Source organism: Amphiprion ocellaris, chromosome 15 (assembly GCF_022539595.1).
Source record: "Amphiprion ocellaris isolate individual 3 ecotype Okinawa chromosome 15, ASM2253959v1, whole genome shotgun sequence".
Classification (NCBI taxonomy): domain Eukaryota; kingdom Metazoa; phylum Chordata; class Actinopteri; family Pomacentridae; genus Amphiprion; species Amphiprion ocellaris.
Window position 1 is genome coordinate 28,630,458 of NC_072780.1, and position 17,863 is coordinate 28,648,320.

The 17,863-nt window shown below is 40.7% G+C and overlaps 1 protein-coding gene across 2 annotated transcripts in view; it reads left to right on the forward strand.

The window, feature by feature from the left end:
* Positions 1-17,863, forward strand: part of pvrl2l (PVR cell adhesion molecule related 2 like) — a 497,519-nt gene that overhangs the window by 1,127 nt on the left and 478,529 nt on the right. The gene's annotated exons all lie outside the window — the stretch shown is intronic.

The window sequence follows — 17,863 nt, forward strand, 5'->3', positions numbered from 1 at the left end:
TGCAACTGGCGCTGGTAGTGCAGAGCAACAGGGTGGTGATGGGAAAGCGCGGTCTCAGCAGGAAAATGAGCAGCGCTCGGCCCCTGCGGTTCAGGTGGCCCTTCAGCAGCGAGCATTCGGTTGTCAAGAGCCCTTAATGAACATCCATTACAGTAATTGTATGATAAAATAGAGAATCTGGTGAATCACGGCAGTGGAGTAATCTCTTTGCTCCAGAAGCCTTTTGTATCAGTACAGCATGCATCCATATATGCTGTACTGAAGCAGATAAAACGCCATCAACTCTCACTTTGATTCAGTTTGTAGAGTCTGGTACCAAAGATAGTGAGCATAGAAACAAATAATAATAGAAATTGAATGTGGGTGTGCAATATTTCTTAAAAAAAATCACAATTTTGAAGAGGTCTGTGCTTTTTTGTGGTGGTATTGCTAAATGTAAAAGCATCATGTACCCAATTTTAAAGCAGAATTTGGAGGGAGAAGGGTTAAAATAACTTTTATCTGGCACTGATTCAGGTGTGTCTGTGAGAACCCGCTCATGGTGTCAGCCTGCTCATATTAGTTGAAGTCTACTGTAAGCTACTGTTTAAGTGATGCAAGCACGATGCAAGGTACTGTATGACTCATGATACCACCTGAAGAGATGGAAAGCACCACTTTTCACGTTGGAGTTGCTTATTTTCCAGCAGCGCAGAATGCACAGCGAATGTCCATGAAATCCCTGGTGCAGCTCAGCAGGACGTATGTGGCGTCTCGGTGGATGTTCCACAGCAGGGTTCTGATTTATAAGAGTGTGTGCTAAAAGTAAGGTTACTGTGATCGCAGAGAAATACAGTAATGGGAAGACAGTTCAATAACCTTGCAGCAGCTCTGTGTCCCTGTATGACCACCCCACTGACAGATAACCACAATCACAGGCTCCGATAACATCACTAAAATGCACCGTTGAGCAACACAGATGTGCTCTGATTCCCAATAGAAACACTCTTCAGAGTCTTTTTTTCCTGTCTTCTCTCCCCTCAACCAGGACCGACTACAGCATTTCTAACAGCAGGCAGTCGGTCCACGGTGATCGGCATAAAAATCTGTTAGCCCGCTCTGTCAGCATGAATCTGTCAGCCTGTTGTTTTCACCTGGGTGTAACTAGTATCATCTGTCAGAGCTGTCCCCAAATTGTCACTAAGGAAAAAGAAGATGGGTCATTATGGAGCCGGGAGATATGTCATCCCGTGCGCTGATGCACCTCGGAGACATACCTCGGAGATCAAAGCGAATGGAAGGGCGAGTTATTTAAAGTCTTGAGAGCCACCGAGCTCCTGCTTTGTGTTTCACTGGAGCTGGAGTTGCGTAATAGGCGACAGTGTGGACTGTGATTGTTGTCGGTGAGCGTGCGAGGCAGGGGGAAGATTTAACCTCGATTAGAATTAGCTTGGTGATGACAGTCTGCTTCGTCAATGCAGCAGAGGAACAGGGTAGCAGGGAAACCTCCCCTCAGTTCAGAGGATGACAGACAGTCAGCTGACACTCGTTGTTAAAACGCTGTCAGATTGTCACGACAGTCTCCACACAGGTTATGAATTAATTCCAACATGCAACAACACAACTGTCTCCACACATAAATGATGCAGCTACTTAACCGGTGACACTTAATGCAAACACTGGAGAAGATTTCCTGGCATGTTTTTTAAGGTTTGTGTTGGGGTAGACAGATGATCATGGCCGATATTTGACATTTTACACATTATTGGTAAATTTCTGACAGATTATTGATGAATTAAATGCGCTACTTCAGGTCTGATCAGCCTTCTCTCTGTCTTTAATCACTCTGTGGTCTCAGAAATGTCCCTCAAGCAGAGAACCCTGAACAAGAAACACATCCATCCATTATCTATACACCACTTAATCCCCATTAGGGTCATGGAGGGGCTGGAGTTTATCCCAGCTGACTTAGCGTGAAGGTAGGGGACACCTGGACAGGTTGCCAGTCAATCACAGGGCTACATATACAGACAAACAATCACACTCACATTCACTCCTATGGACAGTTTAGTGTTATCAATTAACCTGAGCATGTTTTTGGACTGGAGGGAGATGGAGAACCTGGAGAAAAGCCACACTTGCACAGGGAGAACATGCAACCTCCATACAGAAAGATCCTGGGAAGGCCGGGAACAGGGGATCTTCTAGCTGCAAGGCGACAGTGCTAACCACCAAGCCACTGTGCAGCCCACAAGAAACACAAACCAGGAAATTAGCCTCTCTCACAGCGGCTAAGGCTACGCTAAGGCAGCCACAGATTAACCTGAAAGAGGGTCTGGAAAACAATGATTAATAGAGCTTTGAGATCTGGACCTTGGTGGGTAATAAAAGTGATAAAACAGTGAAAGATTAAGAAAACAGAAGAGCAGCAGGAAACAAAACTGATCAGTCGACCCCACATAAACTAACAAAGCTCCACCTTTCAGTTTTCAGTGACAGTATAAGACATGGCTGATAAACAATCAAACTTGTGAACATTGAGGAAATCAGGCACTTTAAAAACACGCACTTCTACTACAAGCACTTTATGACAGGCTCTGCTCAGAAAGCTCTTTACTAAAATGATAGCAGTTCAGGCTAGGTGTAACCCAACCAGAATTAATGATGTCTGTAACCCTGCATGTTTTTCTTTAATGTTTGGGACAACGGACGGAAATTAGCATTTTGCTAAATCCAGCTAATTTACTGCAACTTTGTTTAAACTTACAAGATGGATGTTCCTTAATATACACTCTCGTCCAAATGAATAAATAAATCAAATGAAACAGGAGATAATTTAATCACGTTTTCAGCTATAGTCACACTTGTTAATGAAGAAGCCCCATTATGAATAACAGGTTCTCTACATGCTGTTCAACCATTAGAAGGGTTTGGAAACAGAATGGTCTAACCCACTTTCTGCAGTTTTGTGTTTTGAAGAATGGCCTAACATTGCCTCTGTAACCTTATATTTGGGTTGTGGGTTTGACCACTTTGCTACTAAAATCTAGACCGCAAAATATTACAGCAATTATATAAACCTCAGTTCAGATTTTTGCTGGGTTAGACCACTCTGCTTCCGACCCCCTAATTACATTTCCTGTACATTGGTCCCTAATATTGGCCTTTCTTGATTACCAATAATCGGACCTTGAAAACCCTCATCGGTCGATCCCTAATTTGTGCATCTATGTGGCTTCACAAACGTAGCAGCCAGACCTTCACCGTATGCCAAAAGAACCTCGTTCACCTTCAGTGAAAGAGGCGAAGTGGAGTTGAGAGGATATCATTCTGCAGCAATGATAATTAAGTCACTTCAGGTGCCCCCCCCCATGCCGCCCTCCCCTGCTCGTCCCTATAGGCCCGATCCTGTGCTGAAATGTCAATGATGATGAGTCCCCTCGACGGCTCGGTGGAGACGAAGGGCTGATTAGCTTATCACTTGGAGAGCAGGCGGCCGATGATTATCGCCCTCCGAGCTTCGCGGCCTGATTATCGAGAGCTCTTATTAATGACTCATCGTCTGCTTTGCATCGCGACCATGTTGTTGTTTGCTGTTTGCATATTTGGTTAGCCGGTGCTGTGGCTCTGGAGCAGAACAAGTCACCGGCCTGCAACTTTTTACACATTTTCTAGCAGTAACAGCAGTGAGTGTAGCTAGAGCTGCATGTTAAAGGAAAGATTTGTGCAGGATATGTTCTGTACTGTGTCTCAGCATATCTGGAGAGCCTCGCCTGACCTGCTGCCGCCGTGACCCGGCTCGGCATGAGTGTCAGAGAATTGATGGATGGGAAAGCAGCAAAGTTTAACTGCTGTAATTAAAATTCATAAACAACTGATAAACGAGCAAGAGTTCAAGACATTCATCTGTGAGCTGCCCAGTACAGCCAATTGTTCCCCGCTGGCCTTTGGGCTACGAGCGGTTATTTAAATTTTTTCTTTTTGTAGGATATTTCAGCTGATTAACTATCGGAACATGTCTGGAGGCTGAAACTTTCCCATTATATCCAAAGGAAAGGGCAGTTTGAATTAAAAAAGTGGCTGTAATTCCGTCGGCATAGCAAACAGATTGTTCTCACTTTGCATTAAACCTATTTGAACCCGGAGCAGTCCCCTGACCCCGGAGGTTCAAGATGATTTGTAGCCTCCGCATCGCTGAGGAGCGGCGTGTTGCAGCTCCATTGTGGCCGATGGCAGACGGACTAAATGTCAAGGAGCATATCTGGGGAGAAGACATCTTGTGTGTTTCTGAGAGGGCTGAGGTTGTCATTGTTGCCTTGAGAGCTGATGGCAGGTATCTTTAACTGGGTTGAAATGTCAACGAGTGCATGGAGCAGCTGGATGCTTCCATTTGGAGGGGCATAATGATGTTAATGACTTGGTTGTTTACTTGTTTATGGGAAACTTAATATTCATAGGACACTTTCTGCAAAACTTGGAGAGCTTTATGGACATGAAATAAATGTCCCCGGTGAACATAAAAAAGGAATCAAAACAAAAGTGAGACCCGCCACGTTATAAAAACAAACCCCTGTTATGTTTAGATCAAAAGTGAACAAATATTGGTCCTGAGGGGAGCAAAATTAATGGGTTAGTGAAATATATTGAGCCAAATCATAATGCTGCATGCCTAATCTGGTCTGGAGAAGGTTCTGGTCAGGGTTGGCAGGTTTGGATGCCAAACTCTGACCAGAACCTTCTCCAGACCAGGTTAGCAAAGCATGTTAAGCCAAGTCATAATGCTGGACAGCTGACCTGGTCTGGAGAAGGTTCTGTTCAGAGTTTTGGTTGTAAATCAGCTGCAAAAAGTTTCTCCATTTCACCATTTCTTGTCCTGATGACTTTCTATGAATGATGCAGATTATCAGCTGAGCTTTATCTGCAAACCTGTTGAGCTGTACGTCAGTAATAGCACTACACGAAGCCGTGCCATTTCAGTCAAACCCCCCACCCCCCCTACCCCGTCAGACGTTACGAACCGAGCTGAATATTCGGCTCCGTCCTCAGTTTGCCCCCCTTCGTCGGATGTTACGAAGCGAACCAAATATTTGGATGTTCGTCATTAATCGGGGTCGAATATCCGGAGCCCAAGAAACTGCTATTCAGGCCAGCCCTAATTTCCACATCCTTCATTATAGAAGAGTGTCAGACCTGAATTCTTGAGTCATCTTTAAAGTTTCAGAGCTCTCATGTGCAGCTGCAGGGGAAGAATACATATATTAACAGTCTGCTGCCAGCGTTCCTCTCTTGCATCATTTTCAGTAACAGCGTTGCTTCATACTGTAATAAATTTGACTAAACAGGAGGAGGTGGCATGCTACTGGTCCATTTTCTGTGGAAGAGGACTTGAAAATGATGCTTTAATGTGAGCATGCTCAGAGTCTGATGAAGAAAGTCTGGTTAACTAAGAAAGTTGAGAAGCCCTGTTGTGACTATTTCAGGTTTTGTTGAGCTGCTTTACACAAACAACGCCTGGCAATGTTAGGCTTAGTCTGTAGTAAACTCCCCTGGAGCTGTTTTAAAGACAACTTGTGTTAACACCAAATATTTATTTCTGATTTTTCAGTTAACTGCCCTTTCAGTCTGACTCACTGGGTGTAGGTTGCAGGTATAAACCGGCTATTGTCTGATGATATCAGTCAGCATTCTTCCACTCTTCTGCTGTGTAGTGTTAGTTTTCGTCGCCAGGAGAAACAACAACAACAAGCTCCAGGCTGCGACCTACTGCACTGATAATGAAGGTTAAAGTTTGGCAGAGTGTTTGGATCGTGCAGTCAGGCAGCTCTGCTAGTTTTTGGTGGTGAATTAAACATTTTTGTTCCACATCAACAATCGTAGCTGCTGCTTCTTTGAGGGAACACTGATCCTTCGCTTATAGCTTTGGGCCAACCATGACTCTGATTGGTTTGAAGAAAAAAAAACAAGCTGTGTTGTTTTTCTTCCCTGTAGCAGAATGATATGTGGTGCACTCAGACCATTCTAAAGTGAGATTACTGCACTGTTTATGAAATCACCTACAAACTAATGTGGTCACATTTTGAAGGAAAGCATTCTTACTCTATTTTCACTAACTTTGGGAGTTGGTGTTTTGGGTTGTGTTGTGTCGGCTAACACAAAGAAAGCCTGGCTATGTTGAGCTTAGTTTGCTGTAAACTCTTCTCGAGCTGTTTTAAAGATGTAAAATATTCATTTCTGATTTTTCAGTTAACTGCACTTTCAGTCTGACTGACTGGGTGTAGGTTGCAGGTATAAACCGGCTATTGTCTGATGATATCAGTCAGCATTCTTCCTCTCTTCTGCAGTCTAGGGTTAGTTTGCTTCGCCTCAAGCTACAACAACAACAAGCTCCGGATCGGGACCTTCTACACTGATAACGAAGGTTAAAGTTTGGCAGAGGATTTGGGTTGCTCTGCTAGTTTTTGGTGGTGAATTAAACATTTTTGTTCCACAACAACAATTCTAACCGTTACTTCTTTGAAGGAACACTGATCCTTCGCTTGGCTTTGGGCCGACTACGACTGTGGTTGGTTTGAAGAAGAAGAGAAAAAGAGAGAAATGTCTTTTCGGTTACTCTCTATGTCCTGGATATATAGAGAAATTGACAATAAAAATATTCTATTCTATTCTATTCTATTCTATTCTATTCAATTCAAACAAGCCAGAGTGTTTTTTTTCTTTTTTAATCCTATAGCAGAATGATATGTGGTGTAGTCAGACCACTCTATTCTACAGAATAGGCTGGCTAAGTAAGACTGCTGCACTTTTAATTAAGTCAACTGACACCCACAAACTATTTAGATGTTTATAAGCATTAATTTATATGCGCTGTTTTTAATATATTTTGTGCACATTACATATCTGATATCTGCTATAGGAGATTGCTGCCAATCAGTTTCATTCTGTCTCGCTGTGCAATGACAATAAAGCTTCTATTCTGAAGTGTTTAGGAGGCTTAGATTTAGCTGAGCCGGCTAACACAAAGAAAGCCCGGCTATGATGAACTAGCTCCGCTGTGTCGCCTCCTGACCTGCAGCTGAAAGCGTTCCAGATGTCTGCAGCTCCTCAGGGTGCTGATCTTCCCTCCACAACAGACCACTGCTGCTTATCGAGAGCTTACCAGTGACTCACATGGACACAGACTCCACTGTAATGCTGGTGGGCTTTTGGTGTTAAGGCCAGTTTGTTTAGTCTCTGTCTGGGCAGCCATGTGTGCTGAAGATTCTCACCCAGAAAAGCACAATATCAAGTCCTGGCGCTTCTGAGAAAATAACTTTTCGCCTTAATTACAGCCTTTTTTTCCACTGCTTAATTGACAATCTTGCACTGAGTGTTGCATCACGCTGTGCACTGCGATTTATTTATCTGCATCTTCGACTTAAGTTTGTCTCTTTTTAATTTTCGCCTGTGGGTTTTGTTATTGATCGGGGATTTAAAAAAGTTAAAGTATTCCCACGTTTCTTAGCAGGCCAATGAGTGACGGACTTCAAACTTTGTGTTGCAGCGTCTTGCGTAATGCTGTTTGCTTGTTTTTGTACAATCAAAGAAGAAGTACTTTTTGATGCTCTTCTTTGGAGAAACAAAAACAATCGCGGACGGCCAGAGGTGGAGGTTGACTTGGTAGATTTGGAAACAGTTGTCATGGTTACAGCTTTTGTGGCCGAGACAATTTCCCATCCTTTGTTGTGCGACTTGTGTGCGCCGTGTGTCCGTCTTTGTACAAACGTTAGAAGAAGCTAGCTGTAATTCCGGGTGAGATGTTGTGCTCACGGGTCGCCGTAAGAAGCGCCATCAGCCCGACTCAAAGTCCAGGAAGCGGGTTTTAATTCATCATGCTGTCAGCGAGCGTGAGCCTGCACTTGCTCAGCGAGTTTTCTTTTTTTTTTCCTTCTTCTCTTCTAATTCCACTTCTGAGGAAACGCGTTACTAAGCAAATTCCAGATCGCATTTCTGGAAATAAACTGTATCGCGGCTAACACCTTGGCATTCCTTTGTGATTCTTCAGCAAACAGGTGTCAGTGGGAAGAGGGATTGCAGAGTGTAGCAACAGGAACGGAGCCATGAATCACAATGGAGCCGGTCCAAGGATGGTCAGACGAAGGCTTTTTTCTCTGCTTTCTGCTCTTCTATTGCGTCCTGAATGCCTTTGCAGATCACTTCCACACATGCGTTATCAGCGTAGCCCTCCCTAGTTTGACTTTCACCCACATGCTGAGTAGAAAAAAACTCCCATCCAGCCTTTCATGTCCAGCTCAGTTTCTCGTTGCTTTATTCATCCGCTCTCACTTCCTCATTCTTATCCTCTTGCCCTTCTTTCTGCGCTCAGTCTTTTTGCTCTCGACCCTGTTCTGAGCCGGGCCTGGCTGGTTGCTGCTCTGTGGCGGCTCCCGAGTGGGAGACCTTTTGTTGGAACAGCTTTTGGTTGGAATTAAAAAGGGTGCCAGCGTTACAAACCCCCCTCCGTCCACTCCGCCGCTTTCAGTTCTTCTAGGCCTCATTGTTTAGAAAGGAGGCGAGCTGGAGGAGGGAGGGAGGGAGGGAAGGAGGGAGGAGGGGATGAAATTCAAAAGTGTGAAAATGTTTAGACAAGCAGCCAGGCTCCGTCTCCCGGTCTGTCCTGAGCTCACCGATTCACTGCCGTCCGTCCTCCCCTGCTGCTCGCTCATTGTTTCCTCTCCAGATATAGTTTACACCGGTGACAAAATGGAAATGGCTCTCGCTGTCTGCGTGGGAGAGCGGCGGCGGGTCAGGCTGCGATGTGACTTTGTGACATTTCCCGCCGTACCCATGTGGGGCATTAATAACCGCAGCAACGTTGTTTGCTTCACTTGCATCATTACAGAGCCTTTCGCCTAGACGTTCTCCTGCAGAGGGAATTGAAGGTGGCTGCACGGCGTAAAATGAGGGCTGCAAATTACTAAAAAAAAGTCACCGTGCTGGCATTGATAACACTTCCATGAGTAGTACCTGTAGAATAATATGCAAGCTCATGAGGGCTGTTTATTTGAATGCCAGTGCCATCACTTTAAGATGCAGCCATCTGTGCACGTACAAGAAATCCTTTTTTGTGTCTTTGCATTTAAGATAAGGTAAGATAAGGTGATCCCAAAGGAAATTCAGATATTGCTCAGATATTACACGAGGAAATGCAATGCCTATAGAGAAGCAATAATATGCAAGAGCAACACATTACTGAAAATAAAACTTAGTGAGCTAAAATGAGACCAGAATAGAGAAGTAGTCTTGGCAGTGATTCACTTTTGACAATGAAATACGGCACATGAAGTTGGAATGTTGCACAAAAGCATGGGATACGACATACAAATTGACCAAAAATCCCCCATTACAATGAAATATTAGACATAAAATTTAAATACTCCACCTGAAAAATGAATTGTATCGCATATTACATTGATGGTTTTTACATAAAAATTAAATATAATATGTGAATTTGAAATATTGTGCCTGAAAATGTAATTATATTGCACATTACATTGATGTTTTGTACATAAAGATGAAATATTGCACATGAAATTGAAATATTGTACCTGAAAAATTACTTATATTGCATATTACATTACATTTTGTACGTACAAAAGAGATTGAATTATTGCGCATCAAAATTAAATTTTATTGCACATTACATTTGTTTTGCACATGAAAATGAAATATTACTTATGATATTGAAATATTCCACCTGAAAAATTACTTCTCTTATACATTACATTGATGTTTTGCACATGAAAATGAAATATTTCATGTGAAATTGAAATATTACACATGAAAAATTAATTATATTGCACATTGCATTGATGGTTTTACATAAAGATGCTATATTGAACATGAAATTGAAATATTGCACCTGAAAATTTGACTGTTTTGCACATTACATTGATGTTTTGTACACAATGAAATATTGCACATGAAACTGAAGTTTTGCACCTGAAAATTTGTTATATTCCACATTATTCTGATGGTTTTTACATGGAATTGAAATATTACACCTGAAAATTGAATTGCATTACACATTGCATTGATGTTATCGACAGAAAAATGAAATATTTGTCATGAAATTGAAATATTGCAACTGAAAAACTAATTATATTCCATATTACATCGATTGTCTGTGCATAAAATTGAAGTATTACACATGAAATTGAAGTACTGCACCTTAAAATTTGAATATATTGCACATTACATTGATGTTTCGTACATAAAAATGAAATATTGCACATGAAATTTAAATACTGCACCCGAAAATTCATTGTATTCCACATTATTCTGATGGTTTTTACATGAAATTATCTCTGTTTATTATAATCAAATACGACAACAACATGACAGAGTTGAATCTTTTCCTCTGACACCTGCAACAGAAGCTGACCATGATCAGCTGTTGTTCTATTTTAATGCATTAAACTGTAAACATTGTATTTTTCTGTACATTTCATAGTGTTGTGCTGTTAAAAGGACAAATGGTTGCAATTGTAATGCTTATTTTTTATATCTCTTAATAAAAAACCTGGATTTCTATTTAAACAAAAGATTTTAACATTACTATATTGTATTTTCGGGGTATAAGAGCATAGCTGCTACTTTCTACAGGCGGAGTATTGAGGTCAAATACCATTAAGGAAAACAACTGGAGGTTCAGCAGGTCATGGCAAAGGTTGGGACCAAACAATTAATTAATTTCAGTTTGAAAAGGTGCAATTAGCAGATCACAAAGGCTGCTATTTAGGATGTACGAGGTCTGGCTGTTAAATAATGACACTAAAGGTGTGATTCAGTTTTATTAGATGGGTGCAGGTTGAAACTTTTAGGAGTTGTTCATGTTTAATGTATTTAAAGTAGGTCAGGCTGTAGTTCCACTGACATTAGCCCAGTTTCAGTATTCAGTAGTCTCATTTTGCAGCACGTTTGACCCAGAATTTAAACTGCTGGGTTGGTGGTTTTACAAATTCTGATGGTTTATCATGTGTTGACGCCCGCACTTATGTTTTTAATCTATTACACAGTGACTGTTTAACTGTCTTACATGTAATTAAACTGCAAATCAAATCCAAATGTTTCCTCAGCAGATGCAGGTTTTTTGTCTTGGTTGTTAAATTCATGCTTTAGCCTTGATTCCGTTTCTTGTTTTCGGCCTTTAACAGAAACAGTTTTTGTTCCTATGAGCAGAGTGAAATGTGACTGCAGGAAGGAGACGATGAAGACTTTGCAAATTGTCAGAAATATCATCATCAAATATGAATCTTCACTGTATTTTTTCTGCCAGTTTCAGAACTGGCCGCATCCTGCTGCGTTCAAGTGATTTGGCTTGAAAGTGAAGCTGTTTTCATTGCATCTCAGAGACCAGGGAGGTAATAAAAAAAAACTTAATTTCCTCTCCTGGTTCAAGTGCAGCACTAGAAAGGCCACGCTATTGTTAATTGTCTGCAAAATGTGAGTGCACTATTCCTAGAATCGCTTTCTTTCGTACTTCACCAACCTTCAGCGGCGGATATTCATAGTCGTGCAAGAAAATAGGTTATTTATAGAGTACAATATCCACCATCCTGTTGTGGAAAGCACCTGAAACTCCTGGTGTGTATTACAGCTTATCTAAACCTCGTGGAGACTCAAGATGTCTCCTCATGAGGACGGTGAAGAAACTGAACACCTCACTGAAGTAATGCAAATGTAATTGAACGGAGGAGGCATCGATTCATCTCTGCTCCATAAATAACCGTCCATGCTGGAGACAGTGAGCAACAAGTAGAGGAGGTCAGCTGCTCTGTCTGCGTTGATGAAACGTTCCGGCTGAAGGCGAGAGTTCGTGCTGCAGCTCACAGTCTGGCTCTCCTCACCTTCTGTCGCCCGGAATCACGTTGCGCATCGACGCCGATCATCTCGATCGACTGCGGCCGCTCTGACGCCGTCGTTCCTCATTTGCATGTTAACGTCTCGACCAGTGTTCGGCACATTTCCATGCGAGTCACACGCACATTAAAAGAGAATACCGGCGTCATTTAGAGTTACAGCCCATTTACCGCTGCCTCTCCAGACCGTACGTTTCTCCCCCCAATCACTCCGTAACGCATGTCGTGTGCAATTAGATCATTTGTTGTCATTTTTCAATATGCGCCGCTGTGCTTGTTTCAGACCTGGCTGCGAGTGAATGGCTGTCCTGGAAAACAAAGCAGTCGCATTTTTTAAAAGGAGAAGACATGGAAATACAATTAAGTGCGACCGCTCCGTGTTTTTCAGGGATTATTTCCTGGCAGAGAGTCTTTTCCTGCAGGTGACTGACAGGAAACATTTACATTTTGCTTGAACAATGGGACCGCGGGTTCCTGTCGGCCTTCCCAGGGAGACGTTGAAATATTCTCTGCTCCAGTGAGAGGTCAGCGAATGCATGGACTGACATGAAAACAAAGTAAATGTGCAGGATTGTGTGCTCAAACAGCAGAAACACACAACAACACAGGCTTCATTCTTCAGATTCCTGTTCCCTTTAACCCTCTAAACCTCAAGCAGTTTCTGTATTTTGTTTTTTTTTCTTTGCTCTTGTCACATTTTTACTCCCCGTGGACTCATTTTTCATTGCAGTATAAAGTCCTGCACCTGTATGGAAACAGCACAACCATGAATAGAAGGAAAGAGAACTTAAAAATGTCTTTCCTGCAGTGTGACACACTAACAGTGCAATGAATAATAATAATAAATAACATAATTTGAATTTTTTTGAATACTTATTTTACAAGAACAGAAAAAAGTTAACATGTACTACAAGTGTCTACAAGTTTCATTTATACTGGAAGAAGCTGGTGTCTCTAAATACTGTAGATATTTTACTTCTTATATATTTTTTTATTTAAGTACTTATTTCCTATCTGCTTTGTGCAAAGTTCAGCTGAACTCCCTGAATTTTTGTCACAGGACTACTGGTTGTAGGCGAGTCACTGATGGCTTCACATTTGCGTTGAGGAAAACAGATTTTTTTGTTTTTTACAGAATCTGGTTAGGGCAAACGGTTTATTTTTGATACATTTTTACACTGATGAATCATGTAGAATAAAGCGATTTCAGTGAAACACAGGTGAGTAGTTCAAGGACCATCAAAAAAGTTGAAAATCTGATGATTCTTTCTGTTTTTAAGGTTTCACGCTCTACTAAATGTTATAATTTAGGCATTTTATTTAAAGATAACCTACCTTTCAAACCTGCTGATGGGTTTTGGTGTTCTGAGGGTTAAAAAAGTAAAATAGAAGTTTTCCTCCTCTGTATTCCTGCATTGCTTCTGTCACCTTGTTGCATGCTCTAATCCACAGACCAGGCTGTGAACATCACAGAGACTGTTTCTTTGATGGAAACTTGTTCCAGAGATGGATATGGGAAAAAAAAAAAACTCTGTGCATGGCAAGCAACAAAACAGTTTTTTTTTTTTTTATTGCACATCAAAGCCTATTTATAAGTCTCGGGGAATTCTGCAACGTGTGAAAAAAGGTGTTTAAAGTCCTTTGTGGCTCCGGAAGAAACGGCGTGAAATGAGCTCGTGTCGGGAACGAGGACTAAACGTTTGAAAATGGAAGAAATCTGCAGGTATGGAGTTAGAATGAAGCTCAGCAGGCCTCGTGTGTCCTCATATCTGCTGGAGACTGGTGGCTGGAGGCGACGTTAGCTGCTGAATCCAACCTGTCGGCTGTACAGTTGCATTGTGGGTAACGTAGGTAACAGGTTTTCAGAAAGAAGTAATGGATGATAAATCAGGTTCTGTTGCATTGATTTTGATTCCTTTTTTATACTGTGCATACTGAGTAAAACAGAGGAATTCAGTTAGGTGTCATCAGTACTGGAAGAAACTATTGTCTGTACATACTATAGATGTTTTACTAAAGTTTTTAATATCCTTCCATACTTGTATCCTATCTGCTTTGTATAAACACTGCCTCTTCAGCCAAGTTCTACACAACACTCCCTGCATTTTCGTCACATGATTACTGGTTGTAGGTGAGTCAGGGATGGCTTCACAGTTGAGTTGAGGAAAGCAGGATTTTATTTATTTTTTTTTTTTTACAGAATGTGGTTAGAGCAAACCAAAAAACTAAAAATCTAATGCTTCCTTCTGCTTTTACAGTTTCATACACTGCTAAATGTTACAATTTGGGCATTTTATTTAAAGATGAGAGAATGTGATTAAAGCAAACAGTATATTTTTACTACATTTGTGAAATCATGAGTCATGTAGCATAAATCGATTTTAAGGAAATACAGATGAGTAGTTTAAGGACCATCAAAAAAGTTGAAAATCGAATGCTTCTTTCTGCTTTTACAGTTTCGTACGCAACTAAATGTTGCAAATTGGGCATTTTATTTAAAGCTAACAGAGTGTTTAAAGCAAATTGTGTTGTCATGTAGAATAAAGCAGGAAATACTGCTGAGTAGTTCAAGGACCATCAAAAAAATTGAAAATCGAATGCTTCTTTCTGCTTTTACAGTTTCGTACGCTACCAAATGTTACAATTCAGGCCTTTTATTTAAGCATAATGGAATTTGATTAAAGCAAGCAGCCTATTTTTGGTACATTTTTGAAACCAATAGTCTTTTAGAATAAAGTGATTTTGGTTTTCAGCTGAGCTGCACAGTGATGTAGTGGTCAGCACTGTTGCCTTGCAGCTAGAAGATCGCTGGTTTGTGTCCCGGCTTTCCCGGGATCTTTCTGCATGGAGTTTGCATGTTCTCCCTGTGCATGCGTGGGTTCTCTCCGGGTACTCCGGCTTCCTCCCACAGTCCAAAAATATGCTGAGGTTAATTGATTACTCTAAATTGCCTGTAGGTGTGAATGTGAGAGTGCTTGTTTGTCTTTGTATGTGGCCCTGTGACAGACTGGTGACCTGTCTAGGGTGTCCCCTGCCTTCGCCTGAGTCAGCTGGGATAGACTCCAGCCCCCCCCCCCCCCCCCCCCCCCACGACCCTAATGAGGATCCAACGGTGTATAGATAATGGATGGATGGATGGATGGATGGATGATTTTCAGCTGAGGGCAGCTTTCCTCACAAAATGATCCATCACAGATGAGTAGTTCAAGGACCAGGAAAATCTCATGATTCTTTGTTTTTACAGTTTCATGCTCTACTAAATGTTGTGATTTGGACATATCTTTTAAAGCTAACATGCCAGCCGATGGGTGTTGATGCGTCTGTTTTAGCCTCTTACTCTACCTGCAACAGTTTGGTTGTTGTGCTAAAGCTCAGCTAGTATAGAAGAGTGAATAATCTTCCCCACAGAGTCTTTTGGCAGCTTGCTAAACCCCAAATTTCAAGCATACGGGAAGAAAAAAGAGTTACGTTCAACTGGGGACGGTGAAAACCCACAATGTCATTTTCCTGGATGTACAGTGAATTATTGTTTCCTCCTTTATCCGTAAATAACCCGTCCGTCAGCTCACATGCACAAACACAGATGTACAAACAGGTCGCCCTCCTCCCTTTGCCTCTTCCTGGCCGCCGCCGCCACTAAAGCTGATTAATTGCTTCGTATCTTTCACTAATTCAGGTGTCGATTGAGAGATCCAAAGTGACAGCTGTAAAGCACTGCCTCGTCTTTTATCCACTTCTCCCTGTCTTGACCACAGTAACCCCCTAAAATATAAAAAAAACACTAAACACAAAGCCTTTCTTAACTCCTGACCTTCCCGGCTATAATCTAAATCTGCAGGTCGTCTCTCTATTCACACGACTCACTGAGTGGATTTTCTCCTGGGAATTTAAAACCGAGTTTCTTTTTTGGCACTAAAGGTTGATGTCCTTTTGGTATTAAAGTGTTCAGTATTCCAGACAGAACCAGACGTCCGGCCCTTGTCTGGCAACACCAATGAGCGCTTTCATTTGCATGATAGAATTACAGAATTCTTTCAAAGGCAGGATTTTCTATTTTCTTCTTTAATAGTATATCATTGTCAAATGACGGGAGATATTGCCTGGTGCTTTTCTGCAGGCCCAGTGGGCTTTCTTCTCATAATTCATTTCATTATTTCCCCTCCCTGCTGCTTTTGATGCGTACACTTACCTGTCACTCAGCCAGAAGTATCTCTGGCTGTTTCTTTTTTTGTAAAAGAGGATCCAGCCCAAGTCTGCCTCAATTAGACCAAATGAAAGTGCAGAACAGATTAGCGGAGCTGCTGCTTGTAAATAGCTGCTGCCGAACATCTGTCGTCCTCGTAGCCGTCATGAGGTTCAGAGGACATGTGCTGCTCTGATGCTTCTGCACGACTGCTACCAAAACAAAAGTCTGTTTATTGTGCTTCGTGTTCAGTGATTTAAATGAGTCAGACTCTTGGAATGAGCCTCAGTAGTGAAATCAAGAGTGATTTTGCAACAATAAGAGGTCCAGCATCCAGAGTTTCACTGGATCAGCATCCAGCAGAGTGTGTGTTTAGAGTTACTGACACCAACCGCAGGGTTCAGGCTGGATTTAGGGTCGGATTGGAGTTACACAGAGGAAGTTAATAATAGTGCTTACACTGTGAAGGAAATCTGTAAAAAAAAAAAAAAAAAAATGTTGAAAATGTAACTGTAAAAGTGCCAAGAAAATGTGTTTAAAAAAAAGGTGCAGGATTTAAGAGTTGTAAAAAATTAAAAAAATAACAGCAAATATACAAAATGTAAAATAATAATATAAATATAATAGATGTTTTAGATGTTTAATGTAGATATGTTTCTTTTTATACTCAATATGTAAATTAGTATTGTAATATAAATATAATAGATTTTAGATGTGTTTTTGGATGTTTCTTTTTATAGTCAACGTATGATTTTCTGTGATTTCAGCTTCACTTTACTAAAACTATGAAAATCTATAAAATAATCACTAAAAATTATTTACATTTTTTTTTTAACCCTGAATGCACTTGGCAAAAGTGGCAAAAGTCTGTAGAATAGTGGCGTGTTTTGTTCATTTAAATACAATAAATGTAGTTGAATTTTCCAGTCAGATGTTGTAAAAAAAAAACATAACACTATTTACAAAAAAATACCAATTTTTGATGTGGACATTATTTACATTATTTATCATTGCTGGACTTTTTTTTTTTTTTTACAGTCAATGAGCAAGATTTTGCTAGATATTATCCATAATTTGACAAGGAAAAACTGTTAAACCAACTTCAAACCTATTCACTACCTTGCAATCCTTAATAGACATGATTTTTCAATCAAATAATGTCAAATATCTACAAAAGAATAATGTTTTGACTGACTTAAATATAGTAAAATAGTGTAATCTTGCGGGTAAACACTGCAAATGAAGAAATTACCGTTTTGTTTGTTGTAGTTCGCAGTTAAATTAATATTTTCTGTGATTTTACTAAATATTATCTGTAATTTAATAAGGAAAATGTGTTAATTAATTTTTTTTAATTTTTGCTGACTTGATTACAGTAAATTAATGTAACAGTAGTGTAACAAGTAGTGGAACACTTTTTTTCGTTTGCATGTAAATCAATACTTTTCTGTGATTTTGCTAGATATTATCTGTAATTTAACAAAACAGCAAATCTGTAAAATAACACTGAATTATTCAAAAAAATATAGTTAAACATTTTTACAGTGCAGGTTAAGGTGCTAATGAATGCATTTTGGCTATGAATGTCCTCACAGAGATACTAAAATGTTTACACGCTAGTGATGAGCTCCTTCTGTTTGCTGTGATTGGAGACAATCTGAGTCATTGTGACAGATGGAAAAAGAGAAGAACATCCTGCCATCTTTTCCTCCCATGTCAGTGACATTTAATCCCTGTATCCTCCTCTATTTCCTTTCCTTTCTTTTCCTTCCCTTTCCTTTCCTTTCTCCTCTGCAGTGCTGAA